This window comes from Amblyomma mixtum, chromosome 10 (genome assembly GCF_055824585.1).
Source record: "Amblyomma mixtum isolate Tamu chromosome 10, ASM5582458v1, whole genome shotgun sequence".
Taxonomy (NCBI): Eukaryota; Metazoa; Arthropoda; class Arachnida; order Ixodida; family Ixodidae; genus Amblyomma; species Amblyomma mixtum.
In genome coordinates, this window is record NC_143021.1 from 113,378,116 (window position 1) to 113,395,385 (window position 17,270).

The 17,270-nt window shown below is 46.8% G+C and overlaps 1 protein-coding gene across 5 annotated transcripts in view; it reads left to right on the top strand.

Annotated features, from left to right (window-relative positions):
- Positions 1–17,270, top strand: part of LOC149326706 (ryanodine receptor-like) — a 542,398-nt gene that overhangs the window by 14,460 nt on the left and 510,668 nt on the right. The window lies entirely within an intron of this gene.

A 17,270-nucleotide genomic window follows, 5' to 3' on the forward strand; every position in this document is an offset into this window, starting at 1 on the left:
AACACAAAAAACACAGGACGGGCGCTGTTAAGGACGGCATCAGCAGGAAGCAACCAACACGCACGTGTCGCCTGGATGGTTTCGAGAAACCCCTGTCACTCAACGACGCTTGCCTCAAGTCGTTCCGGGTTCGGCACGAGGCTAGGGTAGCCTCCTTTGCTACGTCTCCGTGCAGGCCCAATGGACACAAAAGCGCCCAATTCTCCGGAGTCGGCCCACGTGCGTGGGGACATCAGCACGTGGACGTTACCTCTCCCTTTTCGCAGTAACCGTTGCGAATGTCAAGGGCCGTCGTCTCGATGATTGTTCTGCGTACCGAGCACCGCGGCGGGCTGGCGGGGGACTTCCGCAATCTTCAAGAACGTCCCCAAAGGACAAAGGCCCACTTCCGCCCTTTTGACGGTCTCGCATTCCGATCCTTCGTGACGGATGTCTTCTGACGGACAGGTGTCAACAGCCCGGGGGAACATTCGTCGCGTCCGAGAACTTCACCTCAACTTTACCTCGAGGGCCTCCTTTTCTCCCCGGCTCAACGCGTGACGTGTCCACAGGTGCGGGAGTGGAAGTGTGTGCGCGCGAGTGAGTTTCTGGCCTCCCCTGCCCTGGAGCTGACGTCATCATCCTAGGGAAGCTAGGGAAGAAAGATGGTATAAAACTCGCAACGAATGCCGTCGAAGAGCACTACTTTCCGATCTTCACTCATGTAATTATGTAAATAAACTCAGCCTTCTTTTGCCACCTTCTAACTCCGTCGCTCTGCGGCACTCCTGTCCTTGGCCTGGAGGTGGGAACGGGCGTCGTGCAGACCGTGGATCCGTCGAGCCGCGACCCCGAACCTCGTCTTCAACAGCGCTGACTACCAACTCTTTATTGCATGAAAAATAAAGAGTTGGTAGTAAAGAGTTGGTAGTCAGCGCCCGTCCTGTGTTTTTCGTGTTCCTTCTGTCCTCGTTCAGTAGCGCTGTAGTGAATCTGTTTATTAAGAATGAACCAACTAGCCCACACCAGAATCCTCTTAGAATTGTGCTTTAGAACTTTTTGACATGTTGTTTAGAACTTCTTAACTTTTTCTTAGACTGTATGGCTTTCAGTATTTGACACACCTTTCGCGTAGCGTTTCTTTTTGTTGTGTTGTCTCTTTCACTCTGTTTTGTTTCGACTTTTACACAGTTTTGCGGTATTGTTTTGTTTTGGCTTTTGTTCTTTGTTTCTGCCAATTGCCTCACGATGAGTGGACAGCAATGGATGATAGTTCATTCATTTATTAGTTGTTTATTTTGGCTCTTCCTGGTCATTTAGTCATCCACTTTTTAGGTCCCGGGGTGACGTTTCCTCGCCTCGATGTGCTGTTTCTTCCGTGTTGTGTGCAATGATGTGTATCAGTGTTAGACAGATTTCCCACGCCTGCTGCTTTATCTGGTCACGTGGGTCTTGGATGGCATTATAAAAGCTGCTGGTTTCATTGAATAAATGTGTTGGTAGTCAGCGCCAGTCCTGTACACTTCTTCGTTTCTCCTTGTCTTTTCGCGCTGCATTCTTTAACCGTGCTTACACATGCGCATCCTGACCTATTTATCTTTTCAGCTTCAATGATTTCGCGCGTTACCCTTTCTCTGCTTTTCCCTATTACCACACTTTTATCAAAGAAAGGCTTACAGGTTTTTGACTTGCATGTGAGAATGTGATCGACCAGCGATCCGCCTTGCCTGTTTCTGACGTTGCGAGCGTGTTCCATTAGGCGCTCGTTCAGACATCTCCCCGTCTGGCCGTTATAGTATTTCCCGCACGACAAAGGAATTTTATACACAACACATTCATCGCACGTGACGTATGGCTTCTGGTGCCTAGTTGTGCAACCGCGCGCTTTTTTGTGTTAGTTTCTCCCAGTCTGCACAACGTTGCAAGTTTTTTCGGCGCCGAGAACACGTCGGTTGCATTCGCTAGTTGACCAATTCTTTTCAAATTGTTGGAAATCTTGTGTAGATATGGTAACACAACAAAGTTTTTCCATTCACGAGGAACCGGATTTGGATGACATTGATGTTCTGGTTTCATTTTCTTCACAAGCTTTTGGCAACACAAACTTGAACATGGGCGGGGTACCCGACATTAGTCAGCCACTTGAACTGCTCTTGAAAACTATCGCTCATCATGTGCGGACAAGATTTCTGGAGAGCATTTTGAAAACATAAATTGACAATACCTCTTTTTACCAGTTTTGAATGAGCGGAGTGGACTGGCAGCATCGGCTTGTTGCTACGCGAATGGCAGGCCCAGCATATGTGATGAGCGCGAAAGGTGAAGTTAATATCTAAAAATCTAATGGAGTTATTAATGAGCAATTCGCTTGTTAAAACAAACGTTTTAATGTTCTTTTATAATAGTTAAAATGCTGTGAGCCTTAGGCTTAAGTGAGCCGTGGTCACAGTTAACAAGAATAAAAACTCAACAAATCTAAAGACTTTTATTACGTCCAAGCCGTCTAGGTGGCTGTAAACAGCCCTGTCAAGTTTAGGTAAAAACAGGTTGCTCAGAATCGGCGCTATGCACGGCCCGATGCATATCCCTTCTTTCTGAAGGTAGGGTTTTCCTTCCCAGTTAATGGAAGTAAATGGACTGCAGGTATATGGCTAAAATTTCTAAAAAACTGCTCACCGACACACCCGCCGCGTTCTGGAAAGCAACACACCCGAACTTATCTATGCACTCCTCTACACAGCACAGCACCTTGTGGTTCGGCAGCGAGTAATATAGATCCTTAACATCCACAGAAAATGCAACAATGCTGTCATGAGAGCGCGACCGAACGAAGTCGAAAATTTCTTCAGATTTCTTGACAATAAAAGGGTCGTCAAGCGGCAAAAGGTTACGTTTGCTTTGTAAGTACGTTGAAACTGTTTTTTGCCATGTGCCAGTTTCAGAAATGATCACTCTGAATGGTTTTTACGGTTTATGGGTTTTGCACTCAAAAACACGTCTAAAAATCTTTTCGTGAATCGCCTATTTATTTAGCCAGCTTGGTAAGGTTTAACTTGTTGCATATCTTCTTCGCTTTAACTTTTACTTTTGACATCATTGTTTCGTGCTGCCTGTTGACAAAGAAGGTGGTTTTGCGATTTTATCCTGTGAACTTTAAAAGTCGAAGGCTGACGAAGCTGTGTCTTCTGTATTTAACTGCCGCAACGAAACAATGATGTCAAAAGTAAAAGCAAAAGCGAAGAAGTTATGCAACAAGTTAAACCTTACCGATCTGGCTGAAGAAATATGCGATTCACGGAAAGATTTTTCAGACGTGTTTTTCATTCCAGAAAAATCATTCAGGGTGACCATTTCTGAAACTGGCACATGGAAAAAAACAGTTTCAATGTACTTACACAGCAAACTTAACCTTTTGCCCAGAATTCTTTTTGCGCACACAAAGACGACACAATAAGACAAGGGAGACAGGACGGAGCGCAAACTTTGAACTGTTCTACTCCGGAAAGAACACGACATTTATACAAAAAAGTGCTTAATCATCAATGCCACGTGCAAGCCAAATGCCCGTAAAAAGCACAAAGGAAGAACACAGGTGACTCACCTCTTATCTAATTTTTCTAAAAAGGCAAAATCTTTGTCATACATTGTCACAGATGGTGTACTAATACATGAACTACCGCTTTTCCTAATATGGTAGGCCTCAACCAATTCTCGTGCAAGCGTGTCAGTGCTCCCGCACAAGATGCTAGTGCCTTGGAGAGTTGCATCACACAGTTTTTTTTTGCTTTCTGTTTTTTGTCATTATCTTTTCCACACTCACTGATGTGCGCCGGCAGGTGCGAACCGGTACCGATTCCTCAAGGACAAATTGTGTGCCTTTCTTTGGTAGAAGTGTGGCAATAGCAAAAAGCAGAGAAACGGCAACGCGCGAAATTATTGAAGCTGAAAAGATACATAAGTCAGGATGCGCGTGTGTAAGCAAACCTTCCATTCTCCTCTCAGATAAAAAGCTCGCTTTTCTGAGGAATTGATACTGTTGGCACACAGGATTCCTGTTTTCCTGGGTATAAATGTGGTGTTTCAGGAGAATAAAATTTGTTGGAATTTAACGCCCGTAGTGTTCGTCTCTTGTGTCCTCATCTTTTGCTGCGCTACAGTGTATTGGTATAGGTTTTTTTGTTCCGCGCACAGTGCTGGAGGCCCGTTTTGCCCTGGTACCTGGTCATTTCGGTTCCTATTTTGAAGAGGTGGCTGATTTATTGGCAAGGTCAGCTCTCAGTGCCCCCGTAGTGCCCTGTGCCTCACCTCATTCTGCTGGAGACTTCCCGTTTCCAGCGGTTCCAACATATCTCAGGCAGCTTGAGTGGTTCGTTGCTGAATACCGTGGATCTCCAGCACTTAAAGTACACTTGGAATGTGCGGACGTGTAAATGAAGGTTCCGTGAGGTGTCCATGACGCTTCTGCAATGCAGAATCCCTCACCTAAATTTGTACTTGTGTAGTTGCGGATTCGCCACGACAAACCTTTCTGACTCATGTTGATGAGTTGAAACGATACAAGATTTTCTCCTCTATTGCCGTCGGTTCGCATCTCAGAGACAGCAATATTTAGAGGTCCCTCTTTCGAGGCTCTACCAGTTCTTCTCTCGTGCGAGCGCCAATGATTCTCGTTTAGTGGTGCGTACGGCTACCTTCATGATTAGATTATTGCAACTGGTCAATTACCTTGTCATCATCATCATCAGTCTGACTACACCCACTGCAGGGCAAAGGCCTCTCCCATGTCTCTCCTATTAACCCTGTCATTTGTCAGTTGCCGCCACTGTATCCCCGCAAACTTCTTAATCTCATCCGCCCACCTAACTTTCTGCCGTCCCCTGCCACGCTTGCCTCCTCTTGGAATCCACTCCGTTACCCTTAAGGACCAGCGGTTATCTTGCCTTCGCATTACATGCCCTGCCCAAGCCCATTTCTTCCTCTTTGATTTCAACTAAGATGTCATTAACCCGCGTATGTTCCCTCACCCACTCCGCCCTCTTCCGATCTCTTAACGTTACACCTATCATTTTCCTTTCCATAGCTCGCTGCATTGTTCTTAACTTAAGCTGAACCCTCTTTGTTAGCCTCCACGTTTCTGCCCCATAGGTGAGTACCGGTAGGATACAGCTGTTGTATACTTTTCTCTTCAGGGATATTGGTAAGCTACCATTCATGATCTGAGAGAACCTGCCATATGCGCTGGTGCTTTGTTTCGATTTTCATTTAATTTGTTTCGTTTGTTTAAGTCTTTCAGCAATAAGTTTTTTCTACTTTCAGTCATTCCACTATTCTTCTTCGCCACCTCACGCCTTTTCTCCCGCACAAATACTTCCTTCGCCTTCACCACCGTACCATGGCCACACCCCCCGCGTGGGTGCGTGCCATGTTTACCGGGGCAAACAGCAACAAATGCGGGCAGCTAAGCCAGAAGAAGGTGCACCGGTTTCCCACGGTCTGATGCGATGGGGCTACGGAAGGGGATTGGCGAAAAGAGGTAAGGCAGAGACTTGGGCAGGCTAGCAGAGCCTAGAACTAGAAAACCCGAGCGAAGCATGCGGGGCTGGAGGTGAAGACGTCTCCAACTCCACTTCCGGTCTTGTGAGCTGCGCTGTGATTTTCATTTCCTGAACAGAGGTCATGTTTAAAATGAACGGTGTCAAGTGAGGAGCTGTCGGTTGCAAAGTCGCAGGAAAAAAAATGGCTGTGGCTTAGCTTGGTTAAGCCCGGTAATTGCGAAGGCAATATCCGTAGCTACGCCATGGTTCAGCTGGTAGTGGCTGGTGGTGGTGCTTGTGGTTAGACTTGTGGTGATGCATCGGTTATACAATCCAATCCATTGCAATCCAATACAATACAATACAATGCAATACAATACAATCCAATCCAAGCCAATCCAATATGCTAATATGGTAGCTACCGGCCTCGCTACGCGACGGGCTGAAAGTGCAACTAGTATTGCTTTCTCAATAATATCCGTAGCTACGCCATGGTTCAGCTGGTAGTGTAGCTGGTGGTGGTGCTTGTGGTTAGACTTGTGGTGATGCATCGCTTGCACAATCAAATCCAATCCAATCAAATTCAATATGCGAATTTCGTAGCTACCGGCCTCGCTACGCGACGGGCTGAAAGTGCAACTAGTATTACTTTCGCAATAAAAGCTACAACTAAGGTGAACGAAGCTGCAGCAACTGCTGAACAATGTGCTGACGGGCGCGCGTTGCCGCATTTTGTAACTCGTGACAGGCGGCTACTGCATCCTGTTCATGTCATAACAGAGCCATCACATGCGGCACAAGTGATCCCTCACTGTGCACGCTGCCTGCATGTTTCCAAGCAGGCTTCGGCGTTCCCGCGGAGCGCGAAGCCGCCGCGAGTTTCCCGTGGGAGCCGTTAAGCGCGCCGGGCCCACAACAGTGCCGCTTGCACGCTGCTTCCGTGCAGCGGCTGCCGAAACTCGCCTTCTTCCGTACGCAGCGCAGCAGCGAGGCATGCGTCGTTATAAAGCATGCGCAAATGAATATTATTGCATACAAGTTGCATTCGTTGCTAGTGGGCACCCAGAATTTACAAGAAATGATGCGCAGCCACCGCCCGTGCAAAAATGATAAGCGCCCATCTGCGCTATCAGCAGGCTGGTGCGGCGCTCTTCCCCTAGTACACCTGGCCCAGAGTCCCACTCAGAATATAAAGGCACCGGTAGGTTGTTGGTTTGGTTTGGTTTAAGGGGTTTAACGTCCCAAAGCAACTAAGGCTATGAGAGACGCCGTAGTACAGGGCTCCGGAAATTTCGACCACCTGGGGTTCTTTAACGTGCACTGACGTCGCACAGTACACGGGCCTCCAGAATTTCTCCTCCAAAGAAATTCGGCCGCCGCGGCCGGGATCGAACCCGCGTATTTCGGGTCAGCAGCCGAGCATCATAACCGCTGAGCCACCGAGGCGGCAGTACAGGTAGGTGGTTCAGTGCAGAGAACCGCGTGTCAGCTGGTTCGGGTGAATTTGTTCACGGCTGTGCACGAATATAAAACGACATATTTATCACTTTATGCTGTCAGGTGTGTCTTTTCACTGCGTGGTGCATTAGAACCGCGCCATGTTGGAAAAAATATGTGTACGTCCGTCTCAAGCCTCGGATGGAAGATAGCAAAGGGAAGAGAGCCAGACCTCTGCAGGGAGAGGAAAACCTGATGGGACAATTACGCTCTGCCTTAAGGGCAGGACACAACAGCGTTGATGGGTCCCTTCAGCGGCCTCACTTCACAGACACGGATACTGTTCGTGCTTTCACCATCACATAACGCTTAAACTACGCTTAAAGGGACCCTGAAATGAATCGGACGGTCATTTTTCACTGGAAAAGGATTTCATTAACCCGCGTTTGTTCCTTGACCCACTCTGCCCTCTTACTGTCTCATAACGTTACGCCTATCATTTTTCTTTCCATAGCTCGCTGCGTTGTTCTCAACTTAAGCTGAACCCTCTTTGTTAGCCTCCACATTTCTGCCCCATAGGTGAGTACCGGTAAGATACAGCTGTTGTATACTTTCTCTGGAGGGATATTGGTACATATTGGTCGAATATTGCACTCTTACTGCTCAGCTTGCGGTGTGCTCTAATAAGTCGGTTGTAGGACCGTTTGATGATGTTCCTACCGCCTTTGCGGCATTCTACAGGGTCAGGACTTCTGACAAGAATAAGCGTGTTCCGGGAAAACAGAAACACCGAAATCTGCGCTTAAAAGGATGAGAGCTTCATTCCCACACGTAAAGAAGAAACGCATTACAAAACTCGTTTTGCTTTCATTCTTCGTTCGTTTAGGATTTCCAAATTTCTCGCTGCAGATGTGGTTCCAGGCTTGCATCAAACCGCTATCCTATTCTTATCACTTTCTTAGCGCTAACCAAGGGGTATATTATTTATCGACGTTTCGCACCGTTACCATTCTGTGCTCTTTGTTGCAAGTGAAACATTGTTTTAGTGGGTTTCATGCTACGCATCATGTTCTCTCTCTTTTTTTTTTTTCAATGGCAAGGACGGGCAGAAGAAACCTCCGCACAGAAGACAGTCGTATGTGAGGCCTGTTAGATGCATACTTGAGTATGCTTGCACAGTCTGGGATCCGAAAACCTTTCTTGACGTTCAAAAGCTAGAAAGAGTTCAGAATTTGGCCGTTCTTTTTGTTTTCAATAACTATGGGCGATATTTTAGTGTAACGAGCGCGAAAAAATCTTTGGGTTGGGACTCACTTCAAAAGCGTAGGAAAGTACTGCGTTTAAAATTATTTCATAATATATTTCATTCTGTAATAAGGGAGTAATTACTCATTGGCATCCACCCGAGCGCAGCCATATGGCTACAAAGGAAAGCTATACAGCTTTCTCAGAAACTTCGTAGTTAAAGAAAAATTCGTCCTGGTCCGGGGTTCGAACCTAGGACCACCGCTACACCGGAACAGTCGCTCTACCAATTGAGCTAACCAGGACGGCAGGCTTATGGTAGGACGAGAGCGAATTGATCAATAACTCGAAGTGGGAACTGTGTTGGTCAAATGTTTTACGGGAATCCCCCAAGGTGGAGTAGATTTGTAATAAGGGAGTAATTACTCATTGGCATCCACCCGAGCGCAGCCATATGGCTACAAAGGAAAGCTATACAGCTTTCTCAGAAACTCTCAGAAAAAATTTCTCAGAAAAAATTTCATTCTAGAACTGGAATAGACAGAACCAAATATATAGCCAACCCTGATTACGTGTCTTTACGAAGAGATCATTCACTTAAAGTTAAAGAATACAGGTGCCGGACTGGCCTTTTTAAAATGTCTTTTTTCCCCAAAACGGTTTCGGAATGGAACAAGCTGCCTGAGGAAGTAGTGTACATATTATCAAATGATTCATTTTCTTCCATGCTGTGACATTTTCTGTGTATAATAATTCTGTGTTCTTTCTGTCTCATTGTTATCTTTTTTTTGTAACCACCTGCACGCGGTGGCATTTGTGTACTTTTTCTTCAACCCCCCCACTGTAATTCCAGACAATGACGCTGTGGGTATGATGATAAATAAATAAATAAAGTAATAAAGTATCCCCCCTGGGTATCAGGCTAAGAGATGCCGCTGGGCTTGTGTCGAGCATCCCTTACAGAGATGTTCAACATGCTGCTGTGAAAGGGACTGCGATTTTATGGTGGAGTATTATGATATGCATTCACGATCAGAAAGTGCTTTGAGCCATTGTTGCATCTTTACGTATTTAATTTGAGAATCGCATACAAAGAAGTAGTTCTGATGTTGTCATGTTCTGCGCCCTCGTTTTGGAGCATGCGAAGCGAGCAGACGGCAGAGCAATTCACAACCGGGTCTGTTCAGTGGTATGCGTGCATAAACAACAAAGATGACCCTTCTTCCAGTTGCCAGGCAAATTTGCCGACAAAAATTCAGCAGCAAGTAGACGATTCACTGCTTCGTGCTTTGGCCCCTACGTTCGAAATGACTAGGCTGCGTTGAAATCGAGACTTCTTTGAGCCAGAGCGAGTGCAGCCGCCACAATAAGTTTTCCTTCCCATCCTCGAAATCTGAGCTTTTAATCAGTCAGAATACTCAAATTCCATCATAAGCTTCCAGTTCGACGGCGCATTCTGCCGTTCCGAGTGGAGTCACTCTTAGCGCATGCTGCACTCAACTGAGGTACACCGCTTCCCGTTAGCCAGCATCGCTATTCCATACTAAGTGGTTCGCAAATGGAGCCACGTCGTCGGAAGCGGCAACCTGTTCCCCGGAACGGCGCCTTCGTATGCCTGACTGCAGAGGTGTTTGCAGCACGGCACTGGTTGCCGCGCCCCGGAAAGTCGATAACGTGCCTTCGGCCGGCGGCTGAGCAGAGCGAACTTTCAGGCATCTGCCTCACAAACCTGTGGGTCGAAAAGCAGTAACGAAGACGAGACGATAAGAGGCTAAGTGGTTCTAAGCATTGCGCGCCATATGGAAGGCTCGTGCAGGAGTCTTTTTCATATCTCGCGGTAAATTTGGGCTCGGAAATTCCAAAACAAGTATTTTACGAATTCCAAAACAAGTATTTTACGATGTGCGAAGCCTTAAGTCGGGAGGAGCCTATCAGGGAAAACACACAAGGGTATCATTCGCGATATCGTCAATGGTTGAAGTGGACACTCCCTTTTTTTCTCTGTTGTTCGTAAAATTTTTCCCGTTCTACTTTTTAAATGCATGCTTCATTTGGAGAACATTCCGAGGAAATCACAGAAAGACTGCGCATCAACTAACACTAAAGCGGGCGTAAAGACCGATGTCGTCCTTTCGATAGCGGTAAGCAGGTTAGTGGTTACTTATTTTGCCATTCGATAGCACGCTCCTGCCGGGAAATTTAATCGCTGAAACAATGCGGTTGACAGCCAGCAGTATCATTCTCCATGAGCTGTCTTTTTGAACACTGCGCTTCACTGTATGCTTGCCGCACCGAGGCACGTGCCTTGCGACATGAGCCTTGAAATGCGAAACCTAATGGCAATGCCCAGCTTGAAAAAGGGTCTTCAGCTAGAGATATAACATTACTGAACAGGAAACCGGGCGTGCACGAAGCCCATCTGTTAGACATTAAGAAAGGAGCAAGAGGATAAAGCATAGGGCTTACAGGGAAAAACGTCCTTCTCCATATTTTCAGTTCAAGAAGAAAGCACGCTGTCTCCGTTAGCGGCACTTATTAGGCTCGTTTACGGGTAGCCGGAGTCCTGTGGTACGTAATATGATCAGCATAATTAGCTCGGAGAAGAACCTCATCAGCCTCAGCTACCTTTAGCTCTTATCTAGTTTGGTTTTCTCGCGAAACCGTATTTTGTTTCAAAACGCGGCAGTATGCCGGGATTAACTGGTTCGTCCACAGCCCTCAGGCGTTGCTTTAGAAGTGCGAAAGGAGAGGAAATTTTCGCGCGCAATACAGCGCCGCCGCATAGGTGCGCAAGCGACTGACAGACATGTTCATTAGACAGTGCATAATGTCAGGAACGTGGGCGAAAAGACGAAAGCACTGTGCGGCTGAAAGAACGAAGATTTCTTTGAATTTACTCCTCAGGTCACCTGCTCTCGTCGTGCGTTGCAGGAGTTAGCTTACCCCGGAGTTAGCGTCCCCTGTCGGCCGAGGAGAATGCCGAAGCAGCTCTTCTCTGGGCCATTGCGAATCCGTTTCGCTGCCGCTTCCACTCTGCTTACGTCAGGTGCGCACAACCACCCAACGAGCAATTAGGCGATGCCCCGGCAGCCCTTATTGGAAAGACATATTTGGCGTCAAAGCAATGGTTATTTATTACTGCAACAGCGTTAAAATCATCATCGCAGAAAAAAATGGCTGTCGGTCCAGCATCACTAAGCACGAAATATTGTGTGAGAGCGCAGTGTTTTGCAGGTAGAACCCACCGCCACGAGCCACAAAACGCGATTAAAGTGTCCATTGACCTGTGGAACCAGTTATACGTCTTTCCTTTCCTCAAAATCAACGGAGTATAAACGTTCCGCGGGTTTTGAGAAAAGGCGCGCCGCATAACACCCTCAGTTTGTTGGCAGACGCCACCTCCTACACACAGCGCTATTGACGTGTCCACTGACCCAGGGAGGTGTTACACTTGCTGCTCATAGCCTTTACACAGACACGCACCGCTGAAACCCGGGGAGTGCGGCCTTTTGCGGCGTCCGGCGTGTCTGTCATAAAATTCGCTGATTGGTAGAAGGGTGCGTGATGTCATGAGGCCACGTGACAGGGCCAATCTGGCACGTGTGCTCGCAGGGGGAAGTTCACTGATGAGTTGATTACGAGTCATGGCCGAGCTGGTAGAGGCGCTTGGACAGCTCAGTGTGTCCGGTTGGAATGGAACCGGAATCGACGTCGCCTGTGCCTGTCGCAGGTTTACGCAGTGCATTGCTATGGAATGCACAGGTGCAGTGGCGAGTGAAAGCACATCAGTGCCACTGACCGACGCCTGGAATGGCGGAAAAAGAGAAAAAAATAACTGCTTCCAGATGATGACTGTCTACTGAATCACCCCTCAGGCTGAAGAGTCGGAACGCCCTGGCGTTTTCGTTATCAGCGAGTTGGTTAACCACAGCGCTGTTCGCGTCCATTCCACCGCTCTAGTGATCGCTCACTCGTGCTAGTCCTTATGCTTGCTACTTTACATTCGTCGATACCCAAAGAAGAGGCATTAACGTACTATGGAAATATTTCAAATACAGCAATTAATGAAATCAGGTTAAAAGTGAAATGGGATCTGCTCAAAGCATTGTGACCTTGCAGAGCGACAACTTTTTTTCGAGTGCATGATTCTCGTTAGGGCACTTCCCTAACAGTTGAGCTGCGTGGTTTCGAACCCGCCACGATCTTCTGTGGGTCTAATTTTATATCCAGAAAAGTCTATACTCTCAGGCGATTCACTCTCAGGGTGCATCGTTTCTCTGAGAAATAAATTCGCCTGTGCGCAGAAGCAAACAAAAACACAAATCAAGAAGCTGGTGATTCTCACCTGGAGGGGCGCACCGCCGGCCGGCTTTGAAAAGAAAAAGGCAGGTGAACGCTTCAGCTTTATTCCACAATTAAACGACCTCATTCATAGGGTATTTCCCGGTGTTCCTAACTTGTTTTTTTGCATCTGAACAATTCGAGAGAATTCATCTCAAGCGGCGTAAATCAGGCACATTTATCAGTATTCGCACTGTAAATTAATAGTTGTGTAAAATCAATTCCTGCCTTAATCTTGAGAATGCATTCATAGCTGTGTAAATGAATCGACCATTTACGACACATGTACACTGTTGTATGCGACATCACATGAGAGCGTTTCTGCGCTTCAGGACAACTAGTTTTTTCGTCTTGATCATTTTTCGATAGAACCTGACTATTTCAAGGTTAAAACAATGCGTTGTACGAACACATATTTTTTTCATTGTTTTTAAATAGGTGCACTGCTCGGCCTTTTGTATTTTGACATGAAAGCACTGCAACTCCTTTTATGGCGCAATATCGTACTAACGTTAGTACAGGCAAATGAGAATCATTCTCCCTGTAGACGCATCACCTATTATCAATAATTAGCTGAGTTCAACGACACAAGCGAACAAAGACACAAGAATGCGCCGGCCTCCTTTCCTTCTCAAAGTTTGACCTCGGTTTATCTTTCGTCTTCACTGGCGCGAGAGCTTTCTCACGCCTGCGTCGCAGGAAGTTACAGTCTTCACCCGAAGCAGCTCACCGAGCTCTTTGGGGTCAGCTGCCCCAAGCACGGCTCTCTCAAAGACACACGGCGAAGGGAAGCAGCCGAGGAAGAAGCTCGGGTCAATAATGCAGCGGCGAAGGGCTCCGCCGAGGCGCTTATCCGAGAGAGGCGAAATAGACTGGCTAACACAATACACCCCCTGTAGGGCTTTCGCCGCCGCATACTTTGCGTGATGCAGGGCTCCCCAGACGACGGCTGCAGTGCACGAAAGCCCAGCGAGGCTGTCGTACGGGTTGGTGCGTATTTCAGCTCGCAATGAGGGCGTACGTGTAAACAGGAGGATCGAGAAATTGCGGCGACGATGCCCCTTCGGCCCGTTCAGAACACGGAAGCGGCGTTGTTGTGCCGTCGCCGTGATTCTGCGGCAAAGATGCGGCGAGGGAGTCCCGGGAAGCGTTTTCTCCTTTTTTTTTCCTTTCTCCGGCTTTCCGCTCCAGGGGGTCCGAATACGCTCTTTACATGTTTTTTCGGAAGAGATGAGAGGGCGCATTTATTTATTTATTTATTTATTTATTTCATAATACTGCAGGCCACTGCTTGGCCCAAGCAGGAGTGAACTTACATTGTTACATAACCAAAATAATAAAATTATTCAATGTTAGCAGCGCACGGATACAAAACATACATATAAGCAATATTAGCAGGTAAGAAGACGATGATTTATTCCTTGTAATCGACGGGCTTGGCTGGAACTTTTCTGCTTTGCACTGAGTAATGCTGCCCTTGAGCAATGCTGGAAATTCAAGCCCCAATTGGAAGCGAATAGAAGTTATTTTTCAGTCCCAATATTCCGTTTATTGCGCGACTAGAGTGCACTGCACTCCTCCATGTCCAGCATTCTTGGACAAAAACTTTGAATATTGGAATATTTTAAGGCAGAGTAGTACCAAAATTTTTCGTTTAAACTTCTTCCATCGCTCGCATCGAGCAGTCGAGATTGCTGCAGAAAAGAATTGGGGAACGTGTCTGGCGACAGCAGTAACGTTAATTGCAGAAAAAAATGCAAGCCTGCCGACGGGAGATCTGCGGAGTTTTTGATTCTTGCAGTGAAATCTTATGAAATATGAAAAAAGCGCGTTCATAAACTCCTTCCCGTTACAAAGCGCTTTTGTCTGGAATTGTTGATTTCACGCAATTATTTGCTGCGGTCAAGAGGTGTGACGCGTGAGTGGTTGCCGATGCATACACTGACATCGTACTTATATTCGCTTTTTTCTTATCACCTGCTGTGCCGCATATTTTAAGACGCAGTAACGTAAGCTGCGTTACCTGCTAGAGAGAATTTACTAAGCGCGTGAAAACTTTCGCTGCTCGCTTCAGCTGATCCGGCAATAATTGGTCAGGCAGCGTGCGAATTCCTCGGAGGGCGTAGACGGCGCGGAATCTTTGAGCCATGCAGCGAAACATGGTGGCGAGGATTCCCGCCGCTGGAAGAAATCGCATTCGTGCTCGCAAATTAAAAGCGAAGATTCGGTGCGGGCTCTCTAATTACGCCTCCAATTTCAGCGTGCAGAACTTGGCACGTCGAAATGCACACACCGCGGCGTAGCAAGCGCTTGGCAGACGCCTGTAATAGCTACACTGTGAACACTTGAGAAGTTTTCTTTTTCTCATTAAGAGTGGAATTTAATGAGGGTGGTACCACGTTTTGTCCACGGCCAAGGGAACAATAACAGCGTCATTTCTATGGCGCTCCGAGTTCCTTTCGAGTTTAGGCATCCAGGGTCACCGCCAGAGGCCTTGATTTTTCAATGAAAAGATCTTGAAGGCTGCGGCGAAAAGCGTTTCAGGCCTATGTGAAGAAAATCGCGTTGTTCTGCCGTTGTTTTCTCCCATGCCAATTTATTTCGCCTTCTGCGGTCGCTGTTCCACTCTGTGAGTCCAGTGGCCGAAAAACTCTTATAATCTTTTATTCTTTACCGTTCCTGACGCAACCTTCACAGGATTGTGGGACACCCTGTAAGGCGAATTTCTGTTTTGTAAAATAAACCTTTTCATGCGCTAAAAACCTCACCGCACTAGGCTTCGGCAACAGAGCCTTTTCAATCAAGTAGAAGGCGGAGCCGCTCGCGTGAGCGTTTGCGATGCAACCGCAAGGTGGCGGTGACGCGTGACGCATCAAATGTGAGGGTATCCATCCGGATGTCGATGCAGGCGCAGTCAGTCTTCCTGAGGCCCTAGGGTTTAGAGATAACAATGGTCATGTAAATAGATCTGCAGTGAAAGTCAGCAAAAAGCGATTGGAGGATTGGTGGCTGAAAAGCAGAGATGTGGCATAAGGTTAGAATTGTAGGAAACCGTAGGTAAAGATGATGGCGAATCTTAATGAGAATTGCCAACACAGTAAACAAAAAAATAGTAAAGAAAGAAAAGCTGAGCATGGTGGCAATTGCCACCACCCCGTTTCAAAGGGGGCGCTCCTATCCATCCATCCATCCATACGTCGCTCGCAAAGGCGCTGACGCGTTCCGCGCTGCAAACGCGAATTCGCACGAAACATTAAGTCCAACTGTCCCGAGCTACGGGTGTGAATGCGCGCTTTCTCGCACTTTTGCCATGGAGCGACACCCTCTGTGCAAGAAATTTGGCAGAGCGTGATTGTAGCAGTTACATTCTCGATTACTTAATGTTATTCAAGAACTGGCTTGAACTCAAGTAGGTGTACAATGTGCATGGAATTATATTATTGCTTCAAGTTCAGTGAGTGCTGGTCATTATATTTCATTGTAGAATAAGCAATGCGCCTGGCATCGAAATTGTTTTGGTTGACTTTTTGCTGATCACAGTGGAAAATATGAGTCCCTCACTTTAGTGTTCCAGCGTTTGACTCACCTTAATTTTTTTCTTTGGCTTCATGCAGATAACAGTGGAAAACAAAAGCTCTCCACTTTAGTGTCCTGGTCAAGTCCTGATATATCACTTTTACACGGGGAATAAGAATTCACTGTCACAGCAGAATTCTTAGCACTTTCACATTCTTTTACCCACACAGATCAAAACATATAAAATGTACTCTCTACAAACGTAAACTAGGCACAGTGGAAAGCACATGGTCCCTAAGGTGTCCTGCTAAGTTTTAGGTGCTTTTTTTTCTCCCTTGTGGACGTGTGGTCTTTGTTGAGAGACTTTGTGGAAAAGTGAAGCCGTGTCATTACAAAAACTTTACAATGCGGCCTGTACGCGTTTCCTTATGGGCGATGCAGCCCATATGTGGCATTTGCGGCATGTGCTGCATAATCTCTGTGATGCTGTCTTTATGCGGCTTGTTCCGGTTAAACCAAATGGTAAAATAATCCTCCAGCGCTTCAACGAAAGCAAAAAGTTCGCGTGTACAATATAACGGCCCGCCTTGATCACAGAATGTTGTATATGATGAAAGATCCTTGTCGGCGTTCTCTGATGATGTGAGGAGAGCATCGAAACAATCTCGATATTTCGTTGTGAGGATTTTTTTTTTACCTGCAACGTACCCTGCTAGGTGATAAACCAGCCTGGCGTAGCTTGTTTGCTGTGGGTGCCAATGCGGAGGAAGAGTCCTGGAGGATGGTCGATGCTTCATCCGGTTTGACAGAGTCTAGCAGGGTGCCGACGTGGCTTGCTAGCTCAGCTGTCCCAACTAGCGCCTCGAGTGTTCCGCCTGCACAATTTCCACTACTTGGAGCTTTTACCAAATTAGTCGATGTCGGTTGATCGTTTCAGCCAGAAAATTGGCATAATATGCCAAAAAGCTTTTCGTAGCCAATTTTTTGGTTGAGGTAAGCCAGCAGCTCCAACGTGACTTTTAAACTTACTCCAGGACCCTCCGCCGTGACAGGTTACAGGAAATCAGCCTTTTATGGTCGTGTGATAGCTTCCCACTCATCGATATATGCAAGGGCTTCTTTCAACGGATCTTTTTTTAAGTTTGGCCTGAGTGAACCTGGTGGCAACATTGATGTCATAATATCGATCAGCTTTTGCATGAAGGTGAAAAACTTTGC